This window comes from Anastrepha obliqua, chromosome 1, assembly GCF_027943255.1.
Source record: "Anastrepha obliqua isolate idAnaObli1 chromosome 1, idAnaObli1_1.0, whole genome shotgun sequence".
In the NCBI taxonomy this organism is placed as follows: domain Eukaryota; kingdom Metazoa; phylum Arthropoda; class Insecta; order Diptera; family Tephritidae; genus Anastrepha; species Anastrepha obliqua.
Genome location: NC_072892.1, coordinates 14,577,169 through 14,600,913, shown reverse-complemented (window position 1 = coordinate 14,600,913; position 23,745 = coordinate 14,577,169).

Here is a 23,745-nt window from a genome sequence, read left to right as displayed (position 1 = left end):
TTCTGAAAATAAAATACAAAGCGAGTTTTTTGAGGAAATAAATTTTTTAGGAGGAAGTCGCTCCTGCCATATGTAAGCAGGGAGCTGGCAGGGCGACCAATAAAGTTTTTAATTGATACAGGCGCGGGGAAGAATTACATAAAATATGATGAAAATTTAAAAGGGATTAAAAAAATTGATAAACCGTTTAAGGTACAGTCAATTCATGGCACCGCCGAAATAAATGAGAAATGTGTAGTGAATATTTTCGGAAGGAACTTGGTTTTTTACCTCCTTCCTGATTTAAAAACATTTGACGGTATAATAGGATTTGATTTTATGAAAGAAATTGAGGCAAAATTGAATTTAAAAACAGGAATTTTACATTACGAAAGTGGTCAGGAAAAAATAAGATATTACAACTGCAAGGATGTGAATAGTGTAATATTAAGTGGAAATCCTACAGTTAAATCAGATGATAGTGATATGATTTCACTTATTTTAAAAAGACACTCAAAGGCTTTTGCGAACCCGAATGAAGCATTGCCGTTTAATACGAACGTAGTTGGCACAATAAGAACTGTGGATAGCCAACCGGTGTATTCCAAGTCGTATCCATATCCAATGGCAGCTTCAAAATTTATAAATGAAGAAATTTCGAATTTACTCCGAGATGGAATCATTCGTCCCTCTCGATCACCCTATAATAACCCTATTTGGGTCGTTGATAAAAAGGGATTCGACGACAATGGACAAAAGAAAATGCGCATGGTAGTTGATTTTAGGAAATTGAATGGGAAAACAATTTCTGATAAATATCCCATTCCGGACACTTCTGTCATTTTGGCAAATATGGGGCAATCAGTTTTTTTTACAACTCTTGACTTGAAATCTGGATTTCACCAGATCAAGCTTGCAGAAAAGGATAGGGAAAAAACCGCATTTTCAGTGAACAACGGGAAGTACGAGTTTTGTAGGCTTCCCTTTGGATTAAAAAATGCTCCAGGAATTTTTCAAAGGGCGATTGATGATATTTTAAGAGCAGAAATAGGAAAATGCTGTCACGTCTACATTGACGATGTGATTATTTTTTCTAGCAGCAAGGAGCAACACTATAAAGACATAGAAAGAGTCCTTACGAGACTTTATGAAGCAAATATGCGGGTTTCAGCAGAAAAATCTAAATTTGTAAGAGAGGAAGTTGAATTTTTAGGCTTCATTGTTTCAAAAGAAGGCATCAAAACATGTCCTGATAAAGTCAATGATATAATCAATTATCAAATTCCTAGTACGCTTCGTGGTCTACGATCATTTTTAGGATTATCAGGCTACTATAGAAGATTCATTAAGGATTATGCTTCTATAGTAAAACCCCTCACGAAATATTTAAGAGGAGAAAATGGCCACATAAGGGCTAATCAATCAAAAAATGTTAAAATTAAACTGGACGAAGACGCATTGTTGTCTTTTGAAAAAGTAAAGAAGATTTTATCCTCGGAGGACGTGCTTCTTCTTTATCCAAATTATAGTAAACCTTTTGATCTAACGACAGATGCGTCAGCACATGCTGTTGGAGCAGTCTTATCACAGGGAGGTAGACCAATCACTATGATTTCCAGGACGTTATCATCCAGCGAAGAAAATTACGCAACCAATGAAAGGGAACTGTTAGCAATTGTATGGGCCCTTCAAAAACTCCGAAATTATTTGTATGGAGTAAGGCATTTGAATATTTTTACAGACCATCAACCCTTAACCTTTGCTGTATCGGACAAAAATCCAAATACAAAGATTAAGCGTTGGAGAGCGTTTGTCGAAGAATTTTCTCCAAATTTTTTTTATAAACCCGGGAAAGACAATCTTGTTGCCGATGCGTTGTCCCGGCAACACTTAAATGCTATAGAACATTCCGAAGATTCTACATCCGTCACGATGCATAGCGAAGAATCTTTATCGGAAGTAATTCCAACGGTTGAAAACCCAGTGAATTCATTTCGGAATCAAATAATCCTAGAAAAAGGGAATACTTCAACAAAAGTTACAAAAATTATTTTCAAATCCAGGATAAGACATTTAATCACATTTAAAACATTGCAGGATCTTATAGAGATAGTTGGGGAATGCATTAATCCTGACGTTGTAAATGCTATTCATTGCGATTTACTGACCTTGGGCAAAATTCAAAATGAAATTGTAAGGAAATTTCCATCAGTAAAATTTCGGTATACTACGAAAAGAGTAGATGATATTTTTAATGAGGATGACCAGAATGAAATTTTAATAACGGAGCACACTAGAGCTCACCGCTCTGTCCGGGAAAACTTAAAACAAGTCTTGAATGACTACTATTTCCCAAGCATGCGAAAAAAGTTAAAAGAAATTATATTGAACTGTAAAATTTGTAAAGAAGCCAAGTATCAACGACATCCAGTTAATCCTGAAATGGGAAAGACCCCAGTGCCATCTCGACATGGGGAAATGTTACATATGGATATTTATTCTACTGATAAACACTATTTTTTAACTTGTGTAGACAAATTTTCGAAATTTGCCGTTGTTATTCCAATTAAATCCAGGGCCATTGTTGACGTTAAACAGGCTTTATTACAGATTCTTAATTGTTTCGAAAATACAAAAAATATAACATTTGATAATGAAAAATCTCTCAACTCTCAGACCGTTAGGTCTCTTCTAAAAGATCATTTCGGAGCGGACGTTTTTACAACCCCTCCTTTCCATAGCAAAACAAATGGACAAGTGGAAAGATTCCATAGTACTCTTACAGAAATTGCTAGGTGCGCTAAAATAGAGCAGGCAATAAATGACACTGATGAGTTAGTACTCCTTGCCACTTCAAAGTACAACAGGTCCATTCATTCAGTGACTGGATGGAAACCGATTGAGTTAATTTCTTCAATGCCAACGTGGCTTAAAACTGAAATTAAGGCGAAATTAATAAAAGCTCAGGAAAATAAGTTGGAAACACATAATAAGGATAAAGTGACACGATTTTTCAATCCAGGAGATAAAGTCTATGTTAAGACTAATAAAAGAATAGGCAATAAGTTTTCCAAAGTTTTTATAGAAAAAACGGTACAGAAGGATTTAGGATCCACCGTTCTAATAGATAATAGGAAGGTCCACAAAGGCAACCTGAGGTAATAAGTTTTTTTTATATTTCAGATTTTTTATACTACTTTTAATTCAGGGGTTACACGGTAAAATAACGGACTTTTCAAAATCAAACTATATACCGATATCGGACGGGAAAGCTGCAATTTGGGAACATTTTGACTACATGACACATTGTACAAACCTTACTACTTACCGTAATGTTGTAGAGGGAACAGAAAAAATACTTCACGTTTTCCCTCAATCTCATATGAAACAAATTCTTCAATCGGACATGGAACACATACTCAGACTGATGGACACACTTCAGATTCATCATAGACATGCACGAAGTATAAATTTAATTGGTACAGCACTCAAATACATAGGCGGAACCCCGGATTTTGACGACTTCAATGAGGTAAAATTCAGAGAAAAAGCGCTCATTGAATCTAATGAACGTCAATTCACTATTAATACAAAGATACAAGTACAAATTAACCAACTCACTGATACAGTCAACCAAATTTTAAGAACTACCAAGGAAAGTAAAATAGATACAGGGAATTTATTCGGATTATTGACGGCAAGAAACAGGGCAGTTATAACTGACTTAGAGAATATAATTTATTCTATAGTTTTAGGGAAAGTAAATATAGTAAATCCTATTATTCTTGACACAAAAGAAATTTCAAAAATATTAATCACTGAGCTCGCTGCAAATGTTAGTATAAGTGATATTATAAGTAATTCTAAGTTGAAAATGTTTCAAAATAATGAATTAATTTACTTTATAATTAAGTTTCCAAGAATAAAAAAACTATGCAGTTTAGTTAGGGTGTTTCCAGTGGCACACAATCAAAGGACAATATTTTTAGAAACTAATAAAGTTGCGGACTGTGGAGACTCAACCATTCCTGTCACAAATTGCACGACGGCACTAACAGCTAAATTTTGTAGAGTAAAATTAGATGCGACGTGTGTGCAACAACTGTTTAACAATCACAAGGCTACATGTAAAACTACATTCAACCAACTCGAACCAGTTGCCGAGGTAGACAATGGGGTAATTATAATAAATGACCAAACTGTTGAAGTTCAAGAAGCAGACAATTCATCAGTCACGATATCTGGCACCTTTTTAATAACTTTTGATAAAACAATTCACGTAAACGGTACGACTTTTGTCAACGAAAAGGCAATAGCAACACTCTACCCAGGAGTTCCTTCAACCCAGTTTGTGAATTTGACGGAAGATTTGGAGATTTTAAGCTTACCGTACCTACACAGAATCAATTTGAAGAATCTTGGATACATTGAAAAATTACATGACGACATTCAAACTCGTTCAATTCAGGGAGGATCAATACTAATTATCATAGTCATCGTTGTTGCCATAATCTTTGTAATCAAAAAATACAAAGCAACCAAAGTAAAAAAGGATAAGATAAAAAGAGATGAGATAGCAGCAAAGATTATAAAAGCGGCCGAGGACGGCCTAAATTTACGAGGGGGGCAGTTAACACATGACTCCGATGAGTGACATATGAATACCATGTGCCATAGTTTAAATGCATATAAGTTAACACATAATAATTTTTGGCTCATGACAACAACACCAACAATAAATGTAACAATATCCACCATATCCGCAGAGCATGCAATGCAGCAGGCAGTTAGGCAGCGATCCCACGTTCAAGCAGCGAGCGTAAGCCGATATCACCAACATACGGCAGACGCTCTATCAGCAACTTTAAGTCACGCGTTGTCCACATGCAACATGCAATAGCTAAATTTCAAAGTTAGGTATTCAGGTGCAGTCACCGATTTAGTTTAGTTTATGTTAACTCGCTCAGCGTTACGGCTGCCCTTGCATAGCAAGGTTAATAAAAATTACATCAAAAACAAATTGGTGTTTTAATAAAACCATAATTTATACATACACACATTCACAGGTACCCTCCACTGGTAGCAGCTTAGTAAATATATATCGTTTGAAGTGTTGACAAAAATTCGAAACGTGTTTCGAAAAAGTTTGAATAAAAAGTAATTTTACTGAATCAAAATATTCAACACTCTGTCACAACAAGGAGCAAAAAGCGCAGTGGAAGCAAAAACTAAAACCACTTTTCAGAATGCGCACAGAAGTTGAGGTGTAAACTAAATAGACTACAATGTATTGCTACGTGCAACTTTGCCAACGCTGTACAAATATTATATTCATATGCGCATAAACAGCCATGAACGAAATAATAGATACAAGATATTTTCAGCAGTTTTAACTATTTGGGTATCTCTTTTTATTTTGCATTCAATTCGTATAAAATTCTACAATAAATCAAATATTCAAACTTTGCGCAAGATTAATGAAAATTCTTTAAAGCAAAATTTTATTAAACTTTCACACTTTTTCATCAGAATTAAAAAGAAATCCAGATTAAAAAACCTTTAAAAAGTCATTTATACTTTCCTGAACATTTCAAACAGCATAAACAAGTGGTCAGAAATGTTAAATGTCATTAAGTGTCAACATCTCTGCAAGTAACTGCGCAACTTTTCATATATGTCGAAAATGTAAATGTTGCTTCCCCAGTTTGTTCTTTTCCAATGTACTAATTTCATTCTAACACACTAAAGATTTTAGGCTTAACATTCGAAAAAAAGCTTACATATAATGAACACTGTAAAGCCATTAAAATCTGCTTGTTTTTAAGACTTAACATAATAAAGTTGTGATCTTCTAAGCATTGCTATGGATGCTTTCCATTTCAATTCAACCGGGTCATTTCAATTCAACCGGGTCATTATTCGGGTCATGTTCTTCCATTTCGATGTAACTGAAATATGTTGCTCTCTGGTCAAAATAATGAGACACGTATTTTTTTGTTCGCCCGAAAAAAATTTTTTTCAAGAGTTATCGGCAATTTTTTTTTCGGCTCAAACTCGATTTTTTTTAATTATATAAGAAAAATTTTTTTTAAATGCCCATAACTTAGTCAAAAATGAACCGATTTTAATAATTCTAGGTTCAAAATGATTGTCATTACTTACAGGAGCGATTTCATGTAGAAACAATTGCAAACAAGTAGTTGAAAATTTTTTATTTAGCAAAAAAGAAAAAAAATTGAAATTTTTTCGAAATTCAATATTTCAAAAAGTGTATTTTTTTTTTATAACTTTTTCCAAATCAAGAGGACACCTCAAACTTCAATTAAGCTGAATGCCCAGTAGCTAAAATGAGTTGTTTTTGAGTAAAAAACCTGTTTCGCACTTTTTGTTTTTTGCAAAATAAAAAAATTTGAAATACGTTTTTGCAACTGTTTCTACATGAAATCGCTCGTGTAAGTAATTATGATCATTTTGAACCCAAAATTATTAAAATCGGTTTATTTTTGACTAAGTTATGAGCATTTAAAAAAAATTGTTCTTACATAATTAAAAAAAAATCGATTTTGAGCCGAAAAACAAAATTGCCGATAACTCTTGAAAAAAATTTTTTTCGGGCGAACAAAAAAATACGTGTCTCATTATTTTGACCAGAGAGCAACATATTTGAGTTACATCGAAATCGAAGAACATGACCCGAATAGCCCGGTTGAATTGAAATGGAGAGCATCTATGTTTATCCACACACACTTGCTAACGTAACAGAGGCCCTACTGTTATCCAAAATCGATTATGGACTTTTTATTTACGGACATTGTGCTAAGGAAAACATCAAACTATTAAATGCTCTTTACCATGCAGCAGCTGGAAGGAGTATTCACGGTTTTCCGACATCGCCAGCAAAAGCTGTTCTTGCAGAAGCCGTTGGATTATTTTTGGATATATTCCACAGAGTTAAGCGCAATACAATAAATCTCCTACCCAAGCTTCCTCACTGCAGAAATAAAATATTACTTGGACTGGTAAACTCAGCGAAGCAACAATATAAAAATAGCCGCAAAACCTTCCACCATAAAAAATTGTGTTGAACTAATGCACAAACTTAATGCCACATCAGACGCGATTTTGCCACCAATTCCAGTTTTCCCACCAGGCATGAATCCAAAAACTATTTTTATCGCGGATTTGCTAAAATTTCCCAAGGAGTCCACCTCCTCTAATGAATACGTCCAACAATTCAATGAAATCGTTGCTCCTTTAAGAAACGAGTGGGAGTTCGTTTATACAGATGGATCTAAAGCAGACACCAGTACATCGTTTGCAATCACAAACCAGCTTGGTGTCACCATTTCAGTCGGTGCTTTACCCTCCTACTGCTCAGTATTCACAGCGGAAGCAGCTGCATTGCTTGAAGTGGTACTTTATGCTTCCCACAAAGGCGGCAAATTCATTATTTGCAGCGATAGTAAATATGTAAAGGACGCTCTATTGAATCATTCTAACGAAACTCCATTAATCACCGAAATCCGAAATAATATCTTATCAAATTCCAATTCCATGTGGGTTCCGGAATAATAACGCCAGAATACAAGGCAACGAGTGCGCTGATAGTAGAGCCAAAGAAGCCGCCCTATTCACTTCAACGCAAATTTTACTATAGAAGATATTCGGAAAATTATACTAAAACCTCTTCAGCAAACGTACAATAGTCAATGGATTAATTACCAACACCACTAAAAAAAATACAATCCTACTGGCATCAAACCCATATATCCTTCACACATGTCTTCTCTGAACCTCGAGATATTTACACGCCTTCGAATCGGTCACACTATAGGCACCCAAACGGCAGAGTCAAACCAGACTGCCCTTTTTGCAACTCAAACGACTATACGACAACTCCTCGATACCTGCCCAAGATTGGAGTGCACTAGAAATGCAATTCATCCTGACCTTGAACTTTGGAATCTACTCAACAACACAGATGACAATAGCATTAACTTAATTTGTAAATTTTTTAAACTAACTAAATTAAAACTTTAACTCTTTGCGAAAGCTATATATAAAGTTATATTCCACTCAAATTCACACTACCCACTAATCTTCTAATACTTCCTGAACTACCCTCTCCCATCCTCTTGTATCTATATTATTAAGATACCATAAGCCGATGGTCCTGGCAGACAGTGCTTGTTTCGTAAATGAAATAGTTATTACTACGATAACTGTTACTCTTTTAAATAAATAAATAAAAAATAAATAAAAATATTGGTCCATCAAATTTAATGCAACAAAGCACAAGTTTGAAGCGGCTCAAAGTGCTCGTTGATTTTTGATAATTTTTTTCCCTCAAGGTTTTGCGCATTTTCTCCATGTAAAAGACAAATGCATTACCGTGCATTCTTTAGTCCAAAGTGGTCCAAGTGTCATACATCCATTATTTTGATCATGAGTGTATGCAATACACTATGTGTAATGCTGAATTACCTTTGCGCTGCCAGACGTGGTTCAAAGTCACGTATACGCAATTTTCTTGACGGCACTAGACATCGCACGTACGCTGTTTGTCAGCGACAAATTCCCGCAAAGGCATTTGGCATGCGAAGTGTTTGTTTATGAAAATGTACATGTATTGGTTGGAATAGTTTATTTATAGTTTCTGCATGTATGGAAACAATTCTATGCCGCAAATGAAATTCGTATATTACATGCAACTACTACATCAAGCACGCATATTTATGTTAGTTTATGCAAGTATGGGATGGCTTGGCAGTTTATATTATCAGTAGCCTCCCTCTTATCATATTAAATGTGGTGACATCACTTACATTTCATAAATTAAATTAAGTAATAGCCTTCGACCTCTCATTTGGGTTTACAAGGTATTGGAATGAGAGTAGATATAATAATAACCCACTAAGTCCAATGGTGCTTCCAAATACTTCATTCTTTTCTTCAGTTTACTTGAAAATACTTCGAAAGTTATGATAGTTTTGTATAAAATATAATCCAAAATAGTTTAATGCAGCACATTTTTAATATTGGATATCTATCTATTGGAGTCATCTATCTCCAGTGCTACCAATCACATTGTGTCATATCATATGGTGTTAGAAAGGTGACATTTTAGGCTTCACTTAACCAAAAAAAAATTAAATTCGGAGAAGTTGAACAAAAGTTATAGCTGTTCAAAAATGAGTGAAAATAATGAAGAAATCCACTATATTTTGAAATCTTTGTATGAAAAAGGGAAGAATGCCACAGCCACCACTGAAATTTGTGAAGTTTACGGAGACGATGCTGTATCAGCTCGTGTAGCACAACAATGGTTCCCTCGCTTCCGTTCTGAAAATTTCGATGTGAAAGATGTATCTCGCTCCGGTCGACCTATCGTTGAAAAATTCGATGAAATTATGGAAAAGATTGACCAGCACCGTCACATAACCTGCCATGACATCGCCAAGGCACTAAACATTCATCATCAAATGGTTTTGAACCATTTAAAAAAGGCTGGTTACAAAAAGGAGCTCGATGTTTGGGTACCACATGAATTGTCTGTGAAAAATTTAATGGACCGAATTAACATCTGCGATTCTTTGCTGAAACGAAATGAAATCGAACCATTTCTGATGCGAATGGTAACAGGAGACAAAAAGTGGATGAAATACGACAATAATGTGCGACACTTTACTGTCAACAACTGATGAGATTGAAGCAAGCAATTGAAAAAAAACGGCCAGAACTGATCAGCAGAAAGGGCGTCGTCTTCCATCAGGACAACGCTAGGCCACACACATCTTTGATGACTCGGCAAAAACTAGGAGAGCTTGGCTGGGAAGTTTTAATGCATCCACCATATAGCCTTGACCGTGCACCATCGGACTACCATTTGTTTCGGTCAATGCAGAACTTCCTTAATGGAGTAAAGCTGGCTTCAAGAGAAGCCTGTGAAAATAACTTGTCGCAGTTTTTCGGCGAGAAACCAGAAAAGTTTTACACTGATGGAATAATGTCTCTAGAAGAAAAATGGCAAAAGGTGGTCGACCAAAATGGTACATATTTGGTTCAATAAAGTTCATTATAAATATAAAAAAAAAATGAGTTAAAGTTTGATTAGAAATACGAAAAGACTTTTTCGACTACCCAATACATCAGATATATTCTGAGGCACACTTTTCGCTCTTTGAAACTTATTTGGTACTTGTTGGTACAGTTGCGCATATTAAAATTTTCTTGCACCAAAGATCTTGAAGTCACTGCTAAACAAGCAGTATTGCTTTGCTGCACAAAATTATGACATTTGGATGCAAGTAACTTTTGTTAGTGTATTTGTCCTGGGGTCGAAAAATGAGTGCAACCAGAGACCTGCTGTACTTGAATTTGGCAAAAATCTCTACTTCGGCTGACTGATCCACCTTTTCGCCTCAGTTGTAGTGGCACTGAAGCATGCATCGAATTTTCTCGTAATTCATTTCCATTTCGGAGCTTTGTAATACAAAATTTCTTTAGCTTCATCAAATATTAGGTTAGAGAATAAGTTCGTAGCGTTTTTACCGAATACTTTTATAAAAACAAAACACAATAATAATATCAATAAATTAATCAGTCATATATTCGCCGCTGCTGTTTACAACTTCTTCCCACCTCTCGACCAATTTGTTGATTCCGTCCCGCCAAAAATCATCTGGTCTGGTGTCAAAGAAATTGTTGAGCCATATTTTAAGGTCCTCTTTGTTATCGAAGGTAAAGCCCTTCATATGGTTTGACAGGGGGTGGAAAATATGGTAATCGGTCGGTGCAAGATTCGGAGAACACGACGGATGCTGAACGAACTCTTGGAGTGCGGCGAGTGTCGAAACTGTGAATTTTTGCAAATAAATCGTTGTAAAATAAAGAAAATATAAAAACGCTATGAGCTTTTTCCCCAACCCAATGCAAATGAAATGCTTTGGGATGCAATGTAAACACCCCACGATAAAAAGGTAGCACATCACCATTTTGACCACCTTTGACTATTTTTATTTTTTTCAGTTTTCCTTATTTTTATAATCAAGTCTAGCCCATTGTCTAACAAAATCAATATGAATTTAAGTTAAAAATTCTGTACCAAGTTTAGAAAAATTCCACGCACTTTTCATCACAATTCGACGGTTATACTGGGGTTTTCAGTAAGAGCACTTCAACTTTTGAACTTTTTTGAATAAAACACAAACGGTTTGACTTTTTTAACTAATTTTTATTATTATTTTTATTATCGAGTTTGAACATATACATTTAAGTATGAAATTCGATTTCTTTTGCATGACCACCGCGTGCACGTTTTACGAAGTCCAATCGTTGAACCCAATTTTCGACCACTCGTTTGCATAAATCGGCCGAAATTCCAGCAATTTCGCGTTCAATATTGGCTCTGAGCTCACAAATCATCGCCGGCTTGTTACTTTAGACCAATGACTTCACATAACCCCAAAGAAAATAGTCTAGAGGCGTCAAATCACACGAGCGCGGCGGCCATTCGACCGGTCCATTTCTGGAAATAATGCGCTCATCGAACTTACTCTTCAACAAATCAATTGTAGCGTGTGCTGTGTGGCTTGTGGCCCCGTCCTGTTGAAACCACATGTCGTCTAAGTCCATACCATTCAATTGCGGCCAAAAATAATCGTTTATCATGTCGCGGTATCGATTTCCATTCACAGTAACGTGGCGATCGTTCTCGTCAACGAAAAAATATGGGCCAATTACGCCGCCGGCATGTAAACCGCACCAAACAGTGATTTTTTCGGGATGCAACGGTGCCTCATGAATCACGTGTGGATTGCTTTCTGCCCAGTAACGCATATTTTGCTTGTTGACAAAGCCATTGAGCCAAAAGTGAGCTTCATCACTGAAGATGCTTTTTTGGAAAAAGTAGCTCTTAAAGTAGCAGCAACAGAACGATTATTTTCATAAAAAATTTGCACGATTTGCAATCGTTGCTCAAGTGTGTAGCGTTCCATGATGAAATGTATACTAATGAAGTTTACAAATGACAAGCGAAAAATAAAAAATATTGCGTCGTTCGCCCTCCTTATGGGGAAAAAGTTGAAGCGCACCTATTCAAAAACCCTATAATTAGAGTCTCTAGAGTGCCGCTGGTATGCCGTTTTATAGCCTTTTAAATTTTTAGTAATAAGGTGGTAGTTTTAAGCTGCTAAATAATGCCAATAATTTTTTAGAATTTGTTTACTTAATGGTTCTGCACTTTTGCAAATAAAATAAATAATGAATAAAAATTTCGTGCATTTCTAGTGGATTTGTGCTGAAAAATTTGCGGAATGTTTCAAGTTTTTGGAAATGGTTTGGAACTTGAATTCATATGATATTTTTATGTTTTTGTAAAATATTTAAAAAAAAGAACAATAGTCAGTTAAAATGTTGATGTGTCATCATTTGTCGTCGGCTCTACATTACGAGGCTCACCAAAAAAAAACAAAATTGAAAAAAAATACTTACGGACCGTAGTTTAAGTAAGCCAGTGGAAACTCCTTTAATTAGAAGAAAAGCAATGCCTTTACATACTTACATATATGAAAAAATAATTGGACGACATATGCAGAGCCATGACCAATTTGAACTGCGGAAAACAAAATATCCAAAACGCCTTCTCCAAGCCAACTAAAGAAGAAAATATCTAAAAATATATCTTTATTTATTTAATGGAATAAGGTTTGACAGCTAACGGAGAAGGCTGCTGCGTCTGTTTATAGGCAAAGGATAGTGAAAATTTTCAGAAGATCGTCTGTACTTTTGTGCGGTGTGGACTGACCACTAAAAGGTGCTGATATGAACAGACTTGAGACTTTTGAAATGTGGCTGTTTATAAGAATTTTAAAAATTCCCCGCACGAAGCTGTTTCTAATATGGCTGTTTTATGTCGCATTAAACGAAATCTTGATTACCTACAGATTACAAAGCACTGCAAAATGGCGCACCTTGGCCACATATTAAGACATTCAAAATATCATCTACTGCAGTTAATACTGGAGGCTAAAACTGAAGGAAAACGATTTGTTGTGAGCAAGCAAGTTTGCGGTTGCATAAAATCATAGGACGGTACAGGCCTTGGCAAATAAATTTAATTATAGATGTACTAAATTTAATCTTTGATAGTAGCAAAAAATGTTTGATGTTAAAGTAATTATTGTCTAATCACTGACATTCAAAATCAAATAAGCGAATAAAGAAGAAGAACAAATAATATTTTGAAAATATTCTCAGAAAATTTCAAGTTGGTTTATTATACATTGTCGTATATGTTTGGCAATTAAAGAGTGACTTTCGCATCAGCTGAATATTCTGGTCAAACACCACAGTAACGACACACTGTGGAGATTAACGAATGAGGAACCCATCCTTAGCACCACTAGAATAGCACTGGACTGGAACCCGCATGGGCGCAAAGGTCGCGGTCGACCAAAAAATACTTAGAGAAGGTCGATGTTGCGTGAACTAGCAGATGCAACATCTCATGGGACGGTGCAAAAAGAGGAGCACAGAACCGTGTACGAGGGAAGAGTCTTGTAGAGGAACAAGAAAAAAAAATATCAATATTTCGAGCAATTTTTCCTTTTTTCTTAGTTCTGTAGAAATTTAATATTTCTTTTATAAAAACAGTTCATAAATTTCAAACTTTTCACAAAAATTAGAATAATTGTGCAAATTTTCATGAAAATTTCATACTTTTTCACTAGATAAAGAAGTAAAAAAGTGGGTACGTAATTTTAAGTGCAAGATTTAAGTTGCTAAACTTACTGTTTTTAGTTGTTTCCTTGACGTAGAAAATACGCAACTCGAAAATATCAATCATTAGTACGAGTAATATGGAGAAAATAGGCAACACCACAGGGAGAAAAAATTATCAAAAATCAATAAGAATTTTGAACTATAATACTTCACACTTGCCCTTTATACTATATATACTTTACTTGGTATACAAAGCGGCCTCGGTAGTCTAGCGTAAGTGCACTAGCCTGCCCTCCCAGAGATTGTAGGTTCGAATCACACGTAAAGCACGGTCTTCACACTTTTCCAAATTTACCTACTTTCCTAGTTCTTAAAAAAAGAAAAAAAAGTTTATTCCTTAGCCCAAAAAAATCTTATACTTCCAATACTTACTCCCGTACAAAAAGTCATCGCATTTGGTTGCACTGTGGCTGCTAAAACAAGCAAAAAAAACAAAGACACAGTTACACATTGCATCTGTGGCGCCAGCAAGAGGAAGCGGGTAACCGCGCTAATAGAGCAGATACACCAAATTTAGCAAAGTCCTCAACCATCTGTGCGATCCTTATGGTAGAAATATGTGAAACATAGATGGCGCTCCAAGTAGTAAGAAGGCGTTGTTCCTAAGCAACGACAGGTGGGCATTCCCACTACTTAGAATTGATAGCGGCAGGCTAATCACCTACCCTGTCTGATATTAAAATAATGGTTAAGTTTCAAGGGCCGGTGTTGATTTTGAGTAAAATGAAATTTTTTTAGGAAATTATAATCATTTCTCTTTACTATGATAATACCGCTATAGCTCAATAATGTATAAAATAAAATATAGGGCAAATGGCCGCCGCGGTCTCGGCGGCACACCTCCACCCGATGGTCCAAATTTTTGATGACGCTGAGCCATAATTGAGGTTCTATGCCGTTAATGTGCCGACTTATCTCATCCTTTAGCTCTTGAATTATTGCTGTCCTATCGACGTACACCTTTTCTTTCAAATAACCTCAAAGAAAGAAGTCCAACGGTGTGAAATCACATGATCTTGGCGGCCAATTGACATCGCCGCGACGTGAGATTATTCGGCCATCAAATTTTTCACGCAAAAGAGCCATTGTTTCGTTAGCTGTGTGACAAGTGGCACCGTCCTGTTGAAACCACTTATTGTCCACATCCATATCTTCGAATTCGGGTCATAAAAAGTTCGTTATCATCTCACGATAGCGAACACTATTCACAGTAACTGCCTGATCGACCTCACTTTTGACATAAAAAATACGGCCCAATGATGCCGCCGGCCGATAAACCGCACCAAACAGTCACTCTTTGTGGGTGCATTGGCTTTTCGGCAATCACTCTTGGATTATCATTCACCCAAATGCAGCAATTCTGCTTATTGACGAATCCACTGAGGTGAAAATGTGCCTCATCACTGAAGACGATTTTCTTCACGAAGTGCGCGATATGCATTTTGATTTGAACGCCCGTTTTCATAATAAACCTAAATAACCTTAACGCGTCGTTGTTTGACTGTGTATCTTTCTATGGTTCGAATTGAAATAATCTGAGATTGAAAAGTGTTGAACGAAATGTAGAAAAAAGCCTGACGTTTAGGTGTGGTTCACATTCAACATCGGCCCTTGAAATTTAACCACACTTTAGATTAACGAAACCAACACAAAACTGAGTCTTTTTGAGGCCCTATGCTCCCGAGGGGAGTGATCTCGAAAAAAATGGTATACAATGGCATGTAGAATTACAAACCCCGTTTCTTTCTTAAATATTTTGACGAAAATTTTACATTTTTGTACAAAGTTTGTAATCTTAGTTACAATGGTTTTTATTGTGGAATTAAATAGCATTTATTGTTACGAAAAAAATTATTTATAATTTGTGTTTTTATAAAATAGTGAAAACTTGACAATAGGTTGAGGTGCAGTATCTTTTTCGTGTGCTGTGTATGACTGCTGTTATAATTACGGTACGTCAAACAAAATAAAAGAAATAAACGCTCCACGCTAGCCCATGGGCATGCGAAATTGTTTCCGGCCAAAGTTGGGCACGAATGGATTAAGGATATTTTGGTGTATTGAGCCAAAGTAACAAGAAGATTTTCTAGTAAACTGAGCACGGAAAAGCTGTACAAAAACTGTGAAGCTACAATTTCGTAGAATTATCTTTTATTATTAAGTTCATAAAATAAATTAAATTACTGTCGAAAAAGCCAAAAGCAGACTAAGTTTTGCGTGTTTCTGACTCCTGTTTAGAATAAAAGTATTTTATTTAAATCAAAATTACAGTTTGACATCGGGGCAGCAGAGAACTGAAATGCTGAAACGGCGCTTTAATTTAATCAATTAGTTCGCAAGTTGACTGACCACTTCCATTTATGCTGATTACTTTTGTTTCCAAATAATTATTTTGGCTTACGGTTGCTTTACAGAATTAAGGCAATAGTCTGTTAATCTGTTAATCTGCTTATCTGATCAGCTTAACGCTGTCCACTTGCCAACATGAAATATAAATATAAAACTTAATATTCTATATATGTATGTGTAAGTATATTCATGTTGCGTATACGACATGTGGTCGACGCAGAGCAACAAATTATGTCAGCTTATAAATGCCACAATTGGTTGTTATTTGTGCTCTGCTATCAACTACTCGTATCTTCCACTGTTGTGAACTTAATAACTGACTTTCTGTATCTATGTAGTTGTATGTATGTATGTATGCACACATGTAAGTGTGTACAGTTACATGTATGCTTTTTTTGTTTTTGATTAACACAATCCGTTGTTGGTTTCAGTTCTGTAATACCTTGCTGGAGTCTCTATTTGATTGCCTTGTTGGTCAATTTGCGGTACCAAACTGTGGCTGACGTAAGTTTCGGTTAACTCGTACGCCTACTATGCGCATGTAAGCGGATGGTTGCATGTACATATGTATGGGTATATTAGCGTGCGGTCTTTTTATGCACACCTCATCATAGAATATCCTGTTATAACCCGATTATGCGCATGTAGCGAGCAAATAGGATTAACTAAAGAGGACATAACAAGCAACAAATATGAGGCAAGCACATGCCTACGGACATTCTCAAAGCACGGAAACAATTCGGCTTTTGACGCAGCGCCAAACTCACAAGCATGTTTTCCTTCTTTAATACTATTCAAGTGCACTTAAACTAATTTTTGTTTTCGCCTGCGAGCCATACTTTGTTCAATGTTTTGTTCTTTGGTAATTTTTAGTAAGTCAAGCCTTGCTTTCTATGAAATTTCACATATGTATGTGTATGTATAACTTGATGTGAAGGCATTTGCGTCGTATAAGGAATACCTGCTTGCAGTATAGTGAACGCTCGCTTGCCAGCCTAATTTTCGATGAGTTCAAGTCCACTCAGCTGCGAGGCGCCGGCAGTAAAGGTATCTCAATTATAATCCTTGGCTAAACGCAAATTCTCTACCAGCAGGCCTGCTGCCTTACAACACCCAACTTGTTGTTGCTTTCTCTCTCAACATTCACCTCAAAATAGTTGGCAGGCATAGCGGAGCCTCACACATGTGTGCATGTATGCGTAACGCATGACATTATCGCATGAAACGCATGTGGCTGGCAAGTCCATTTGTAATTAATTTATGGCCGAATCTTTGGTGACCGAATTTCGGTTTTGCACGCCACTCCATTACGGTGACTGCAAAGTAGCTGCTGCTGGTACAGTGCCTCTTACTCGGCACGAAAGAAGAACGTTTCGGTTACTGTGAATTTTTAGGCAACGCACTCAATTTTCAATTTATTTTGATATTTAGTTTTGTTGCCTCTTTGGCGGCAGACAATTCGAAGTGCTTTATACTGAACAATAAAAGGAATGAAGTTTTGTTCCAAGCTGCTTCCACTTTGAAAATATATTTTATCGCCACCTAAGACGTTGGATGCCCACGTATTCAGCGTGGTCCATTTGGGATATCTCGCAGATACACTGGGCGACAAGTATCCTTTTGGAGCGTGAAAATTAATTGCACTGATTTTGCTTCATTGGTTTGCATAAGCTATTTGTTCAGCCACGTGCTTTAGTTGTCTAGGTTTTGCTGAAGTTGATTAGAAGCAGTAAAAATGTGACTATTTCTGGGCATTACTACAGTGTCTTCTGCATATGTAGCTGAATGTGTGCTAACTGTTAAAGGTAGGTTGGCTGTGAAAAGCGTATAAAGTAATGAACTAAGGACACATCCCTGGGCATAATGCATTAATTTCTCAAAGATCTGCAACTTCTTCATTTATTTTAACGCGAAACGTAGCTTTGTAAGTACGATTTTAGTTGCATGAAGAAATCATGATGAAGATTCACTTTTTGTGTGTATAGCAGGCCTTCTTGCCACACCTAGTCAAATAAGCAGTTTTTTGAAAAATAATTATACTAAGATTGTTTTATTTGTTTTTGTACTCATTATTATTATATGTTTATTGATGGCACTGTTAGAGGACACGAGGACTGTTGTCATACTATTTTAGATCCTTGGAAATACTGAGAGTAGATGACATTCGTGCCGTGTATATTTTGTACATAGTAAGACTAAGGTTTTTAACATACAAGTTTCTTAATGTAAATTTTACACCAGTTCATTTACCAATCAATCCAATACTTAACTATAATAATAAGAAGAAAAGAAGCAATAGGAAAAGAAAAGAAGGATTTAGAAAAGAAAGAACAAAAGTAGTAATAGAGAATGTACAGAGAAATTTAATGCCCTAATTTAATGCAATCAAACACTTTTAAAGTAATTATAGACTTGTGCCCTGAAGTTAAATCTGTTAAGTCCAGCCTTCACAGTGTTGGGTAATGAGTTCCACACTTTAACAGTGTAAATGAAGAATAATCTAGATGAAACTAGGTAATTAAATATAGGACCGATGAATTTGTTGTGTCTGCGAGACCTTACTGGTATCAACTTCTCTGTCAGGTAGGGAGGAGACTTGAGTAATGTAAGTTTGCACAAAAATATGCAATTCCTAGCAGACAAATAACTATTAAGGCAACAGCCCAGTAACCTTGATCGCCAGGTAGAGATATGGTCATATCTGCCAATTCCATATACATAACGCACGACATTATTAAACGCCGCATTAAGTTCATGGCAAGATGTGGAGTCGAGATTGCTGTATACCACCTCAGAGTACGTAATGAGAGGCATAATTAGTTGGAGAACTAATTTGCGCCTCGTTTGCTCTGGCGTGAATGTTGCAGAGACTCTCACCTTACGCAATGTAGCATAAATATTCCCCACAACCCTATTTATATGGTCAGCAAAGATAAGTTTTGTGTTAAGAATAAACCCCATATTTTTTACTTTATCCGTAAAGGTAAGGGTAGAACTAGTACCTATCCATAATTTAGGGATATTGTCAGCATACACCACACTATTACATATACTATAGGTAAGACATATGACTTTGACGCGTTCAAACATAAAGAGTTATCAATAGCCCATACAGAAATGGCAGACAAATCACTGTTTATTTTGAAGCATAAATAATCTTCAACGAGACCAATACGACTGGACAAGTACAATTGTATATCATCAGCATACGCATGGACATTCACATACTGACAAACGTTAAAAACATCATTGACGAAAAGACTAAATAGAGGATAGACCCTTGCGGGACACCAGTGTGTACATATCTAGACTGGGATGTTGATTTACTGGTCTTAACCTCTTGAGTTCTGCCACCAAGGTAGCTGGCCATGAGCTTCACCGCACTGTCTTTGAAGCCGAAATAGTGTTTAAGCTTCAAACATAAGAATTTGTGAATCACTGAGTCAAATGCTTTAGAAAACCCAAGTAAGCAAAGTAGAGTCAAGTCTCCGTTGTCAAAACTAATTCTAATGTCGTCCAGTATTTTAACCAATGCAGTCGAGCAATTGCGACTTTTTTGGAAGCCACATTGTAGTGGAGAGAGTAGACGATTGTTCTGTACAAATGATGAAATTTGAGTAGTCATCAAGTTTTCGCAAACTTTGGAAAATGTGGGCAATATGCTGATACGTCTATAGTCCCCAGCATAAATAGCATTTGTCTTTTTTGCGACTATAACCTTTTTCCATACTGCTGGGAAACATGAACTAGTCAAGCAGTGGTTTATTATATGAGTAAGGGGTCCTATTATATATTGGATGACTATGCGGACGAATTTTAGCGAGATACCATCGTCGCCTATTGCATTAGACTTTATATTGGATAAAGCTTTCAGGACATCTACCTCACAAACTGTCATAAATTGAAACTGTTCTTTTAGAGTAGTACAAGGTGAGGACTCTTTTAAAATAGGAGCACAATTTGTTTTCTTACCAACACTAATGAAGTAGTCATTAAGTTCATCCAGGTCAATCTCACATTCGGGACTTTCCTTGCCATGAGTTTTAAATTTTTTTAGTTTGCGCCACAGTTCTTTTATTGGAAGTGACGGATCAAGTTTTGAGTAACTGTAACCTCTGCTCAAAAATGAACGAGACGGTATCAATAAAACGGTCCGCGGATGACATATGGCAAAAATAAATTTTTTGTTTTTTGGTAGGACTGTTATAAGCTTACTTGGCAAATTTCAGCGCGATATGTCACATGGTTTGTTTTCTGTGCTACTGTAAACAAGTCAAGCTCGAGTGTGTTCTTCGAATTTAACGATGGAAATTCAAGTTGAACAAAGAATTTCTTTGAAATTTTGTTATTCCAACAAAATTTCGGCTTCAGACGCCTTAAAAATGTTGCAGACAACCTATGGGGACTCTGCTCTATCGCGTGCACGTGTTCCAGTGGTACAAATCGTTCAAAGAGGGCCGTACATCAACCCAAAAAACCACGCCAAAGTCGCTCAAAAATTAAGGTTATGCTGACTTTTTTTTTGATTACGAAGGTGTGGTGCACTCGGAGTTCCTTCCGCAAGGCCGATCGGTTAACGCTGAATATTACTTAGACGTTTTAAAACGTTTGCGCGAGAACATTCGTCTTAAAAGGAAGGAATTGTGGGACAACAAGTCATGGTTCTTGCATCACGATAATGCACCAGCTCATACATCACGTCTTGTTCGCGATTATTTGAACAAAAATAATGTTAATATCGTTCCGCAAGCACCGTATTCGCCTGATATGGCTCCATGTGACTTTTTCCTGTTTCCCAAGCTCAAGTTGCCGCTCCGTGGAAAACATTTTGAGACAATTGAAGTCATAAAAGAGAATTCGAAGAACACACTCGAGCTTGACTTGTTTACAGTAGCACAGAAAACAAACTATGTGACATATCACGCTGAAATTTGCCATGTAAGCTTATAACAGTCCTACGAAAAAACGGAAAATTTATTTTTGCCATATGTCATCCGCGGACCGTTTTACTGATACCGTCTCGTTCATATTTGAGCAGAAGCCACCAACGTTTAGCTTGTCGTATTATTGCAGTGGTTTCATTTTGGATTTCCTTGTACCGGCGCCAAGAAGTATCCGTCAAGTTTTTTCTCCACTTAGCATAATACTTGTTACGCTTTCTAATAGCAGCTCGAACTTTCAAGTTGTACTAAGGACATGAACTATTTAAAACATTTACAGAACGAAGCGGAACATGCATGTTTAATAACGAGGATAGGATACGGTTGAGGAAGTCAAGTTTATTATCAACAGAACTAAGAAACCAACATTCATTCCAATTTATAGGACCCATGTCTGAATACCAGGAATTAACATTCAACGATTTAAAATCACGATACTCATAGGTGGCACCTAAATTTGGACGATTCATCACAACATCTAAGGTACAAAATATTAAGTCGTGGTCAGATATAAAGTCAGCTTGGTCGAATTTAAGGATATGTGACAAGTCACATGTTATAAAATAATCAAGAAGACTAGGTTGGGAGTTATTTGAATATCTCGTTGGTGTAATTCCGTTAACAACACAAAGTCCTGCTGTTGCCAACTGGTCGAATAGTTTACTACTACTAGGCTCATTACTAATAACAATAACAATGAAATGTGGCGCAAAATTAATCATCCTGTATATATTTGATCCTTTTAATTCTATGCAAGCGCGTAGTTCTAGTTGTATTCGTCGCATCGGTTCACGCTAGAGCTTTTTGGAAAGCTCTTTTCACGTGCTAACACGTGTTTGATTAATTGTTGTTTGCTTTTAGTCGTTCGTGAGTTATAGCGTCGCAAACATGGAGCAAAATAATGAAAAAATACGGCTTATTTTACAGTACTACTACGATAAAGGCAAAAATGCATCTCATGCTGCCAATAAAATTTGTGCAGTTTATGGACCCGATACAGTTTCCATTTCCACCGCACAACGATGGTTTTAACGTTTTCGTTCTGGGGTGGCGCAGAGGTGATCGAAGATGCGCCACGGTCCGGAAGGCCTGTCGTCAAAAATTGCGATAAAATCGCTGAATTGATCAAAAGAGACCGGCATAGTAGCAGCCGTAGCATCGGCCAAGAGCTGGGCATGAGTCATCAAACCGTTATAAACCATTTGAAGAAGCTTGGATTCAAAAAGAAGCTCGATGTATGGGTGCCACACGACTTGACGCAAAACAACATTTTTGCCCGTATGGATACATGCGAATCGCTTCTGAATCGCAACAAAATCGACCCGTTTTTGAAGCGGATGGTGACTGGCGATGAAAAGTGGGTCACTTACGAATACGTGAAGCGCAAACGGTCGTGGTCGAAAAGCGGTGAAGCTGCCCAGACGGTGGCCAAGCCTGGATTGACGGCCAGGAAGGTTCTTCTGTGTGTTTGGCGGGATTGTCAGGGAATCATCCACTATGAGCTGCTCCCCTATGACCAAACGCTCAATTCGGACCTGTACTGCCAACAACTGGACCGCTTGAATGCAGCACTCATGCAGAAGAGGCCATCTTTGATCAACAGAGGCCGAATTGTCTTCCATCAGGACAACGCCAGGCCACACACATCTTTGGTGACGCGCCAGAAGCTCCGGGAGCTCGGATGGGAGGTTCTTTTGCATCCACCGATTAGTCCGGATCTCGCACCAAGTGATTACCACCTATTTCTGTCCATGGCGAACGAGCTTGGTAGTCGGAAGTTGTCCACAAGAGAGTCCTGTGAAAATTGGCTCTCCGAGTTTTTTGACAATAGGGAAGCGAGCTTCTATAAGAGGGGCATTATGAAGTTGGCATTTCGTTGGAAACTCGTCATCGAACAAAACGGCGCATATTTGACTTAAATGGCATTATTACAACCAATTTTATGAACAATTGAAAATTCAATAAAAATACCGCAAGACTTTTTTGACAACCTTTATCTGTAGTTTGGTATTTCTACTTATCTTTTCCAAACGCCACATGGGACAAATTTTACTGAACGCTCTTTGTGCTTTCCTATTCACTCTTTAGTATCTGCACTTTAATATCCACCATTCGTCACGATAACACTGCCGAGGTAAGTGAAAGAATTAACTCGCTCTTTCGCATATCCGTTTATGGTGAGGTTTGCAGTGTTATGTAGCATACATTTCATAGCCTTGATTTTTGTGATATTTATTTTCGAAGCCGCTTTCCTTGCATATTGAGTGACTGCGTCCATATTCGCTTGTATCTCAGTGTAATTATGCGCCAGTAAACAGATAACGTCTGCATAATCTAAGTTTTCTAGGCAATCTGTTAAGCCACAGCGAACACCTCTTTTTATTTTGATAGCCGACATCAGTATATCAAATCATAGGCTTGTTTTCTTGTGTCTCTACGTCAAGTACTGCGTTATTGCAAGTCCATGACTCAAGTGTCTGTGGTTGTCGTCGGCCCCCCGCCAGTTTCGGTCAGCCTTCACTGCACTGCTGGTAATGGTGATGCTCCGTGTGGTGCTACTACTATTTATTGCTGCCGTGGCTTGTGCTCCCAATCGATATGGCGGAGGCGAATTATGATTTTTGCTCCGAAATCTTAAACTGACTGCCACTTCCCGCTGGTTGAGTACATACATACGAGTATCCCTCATGAGGGT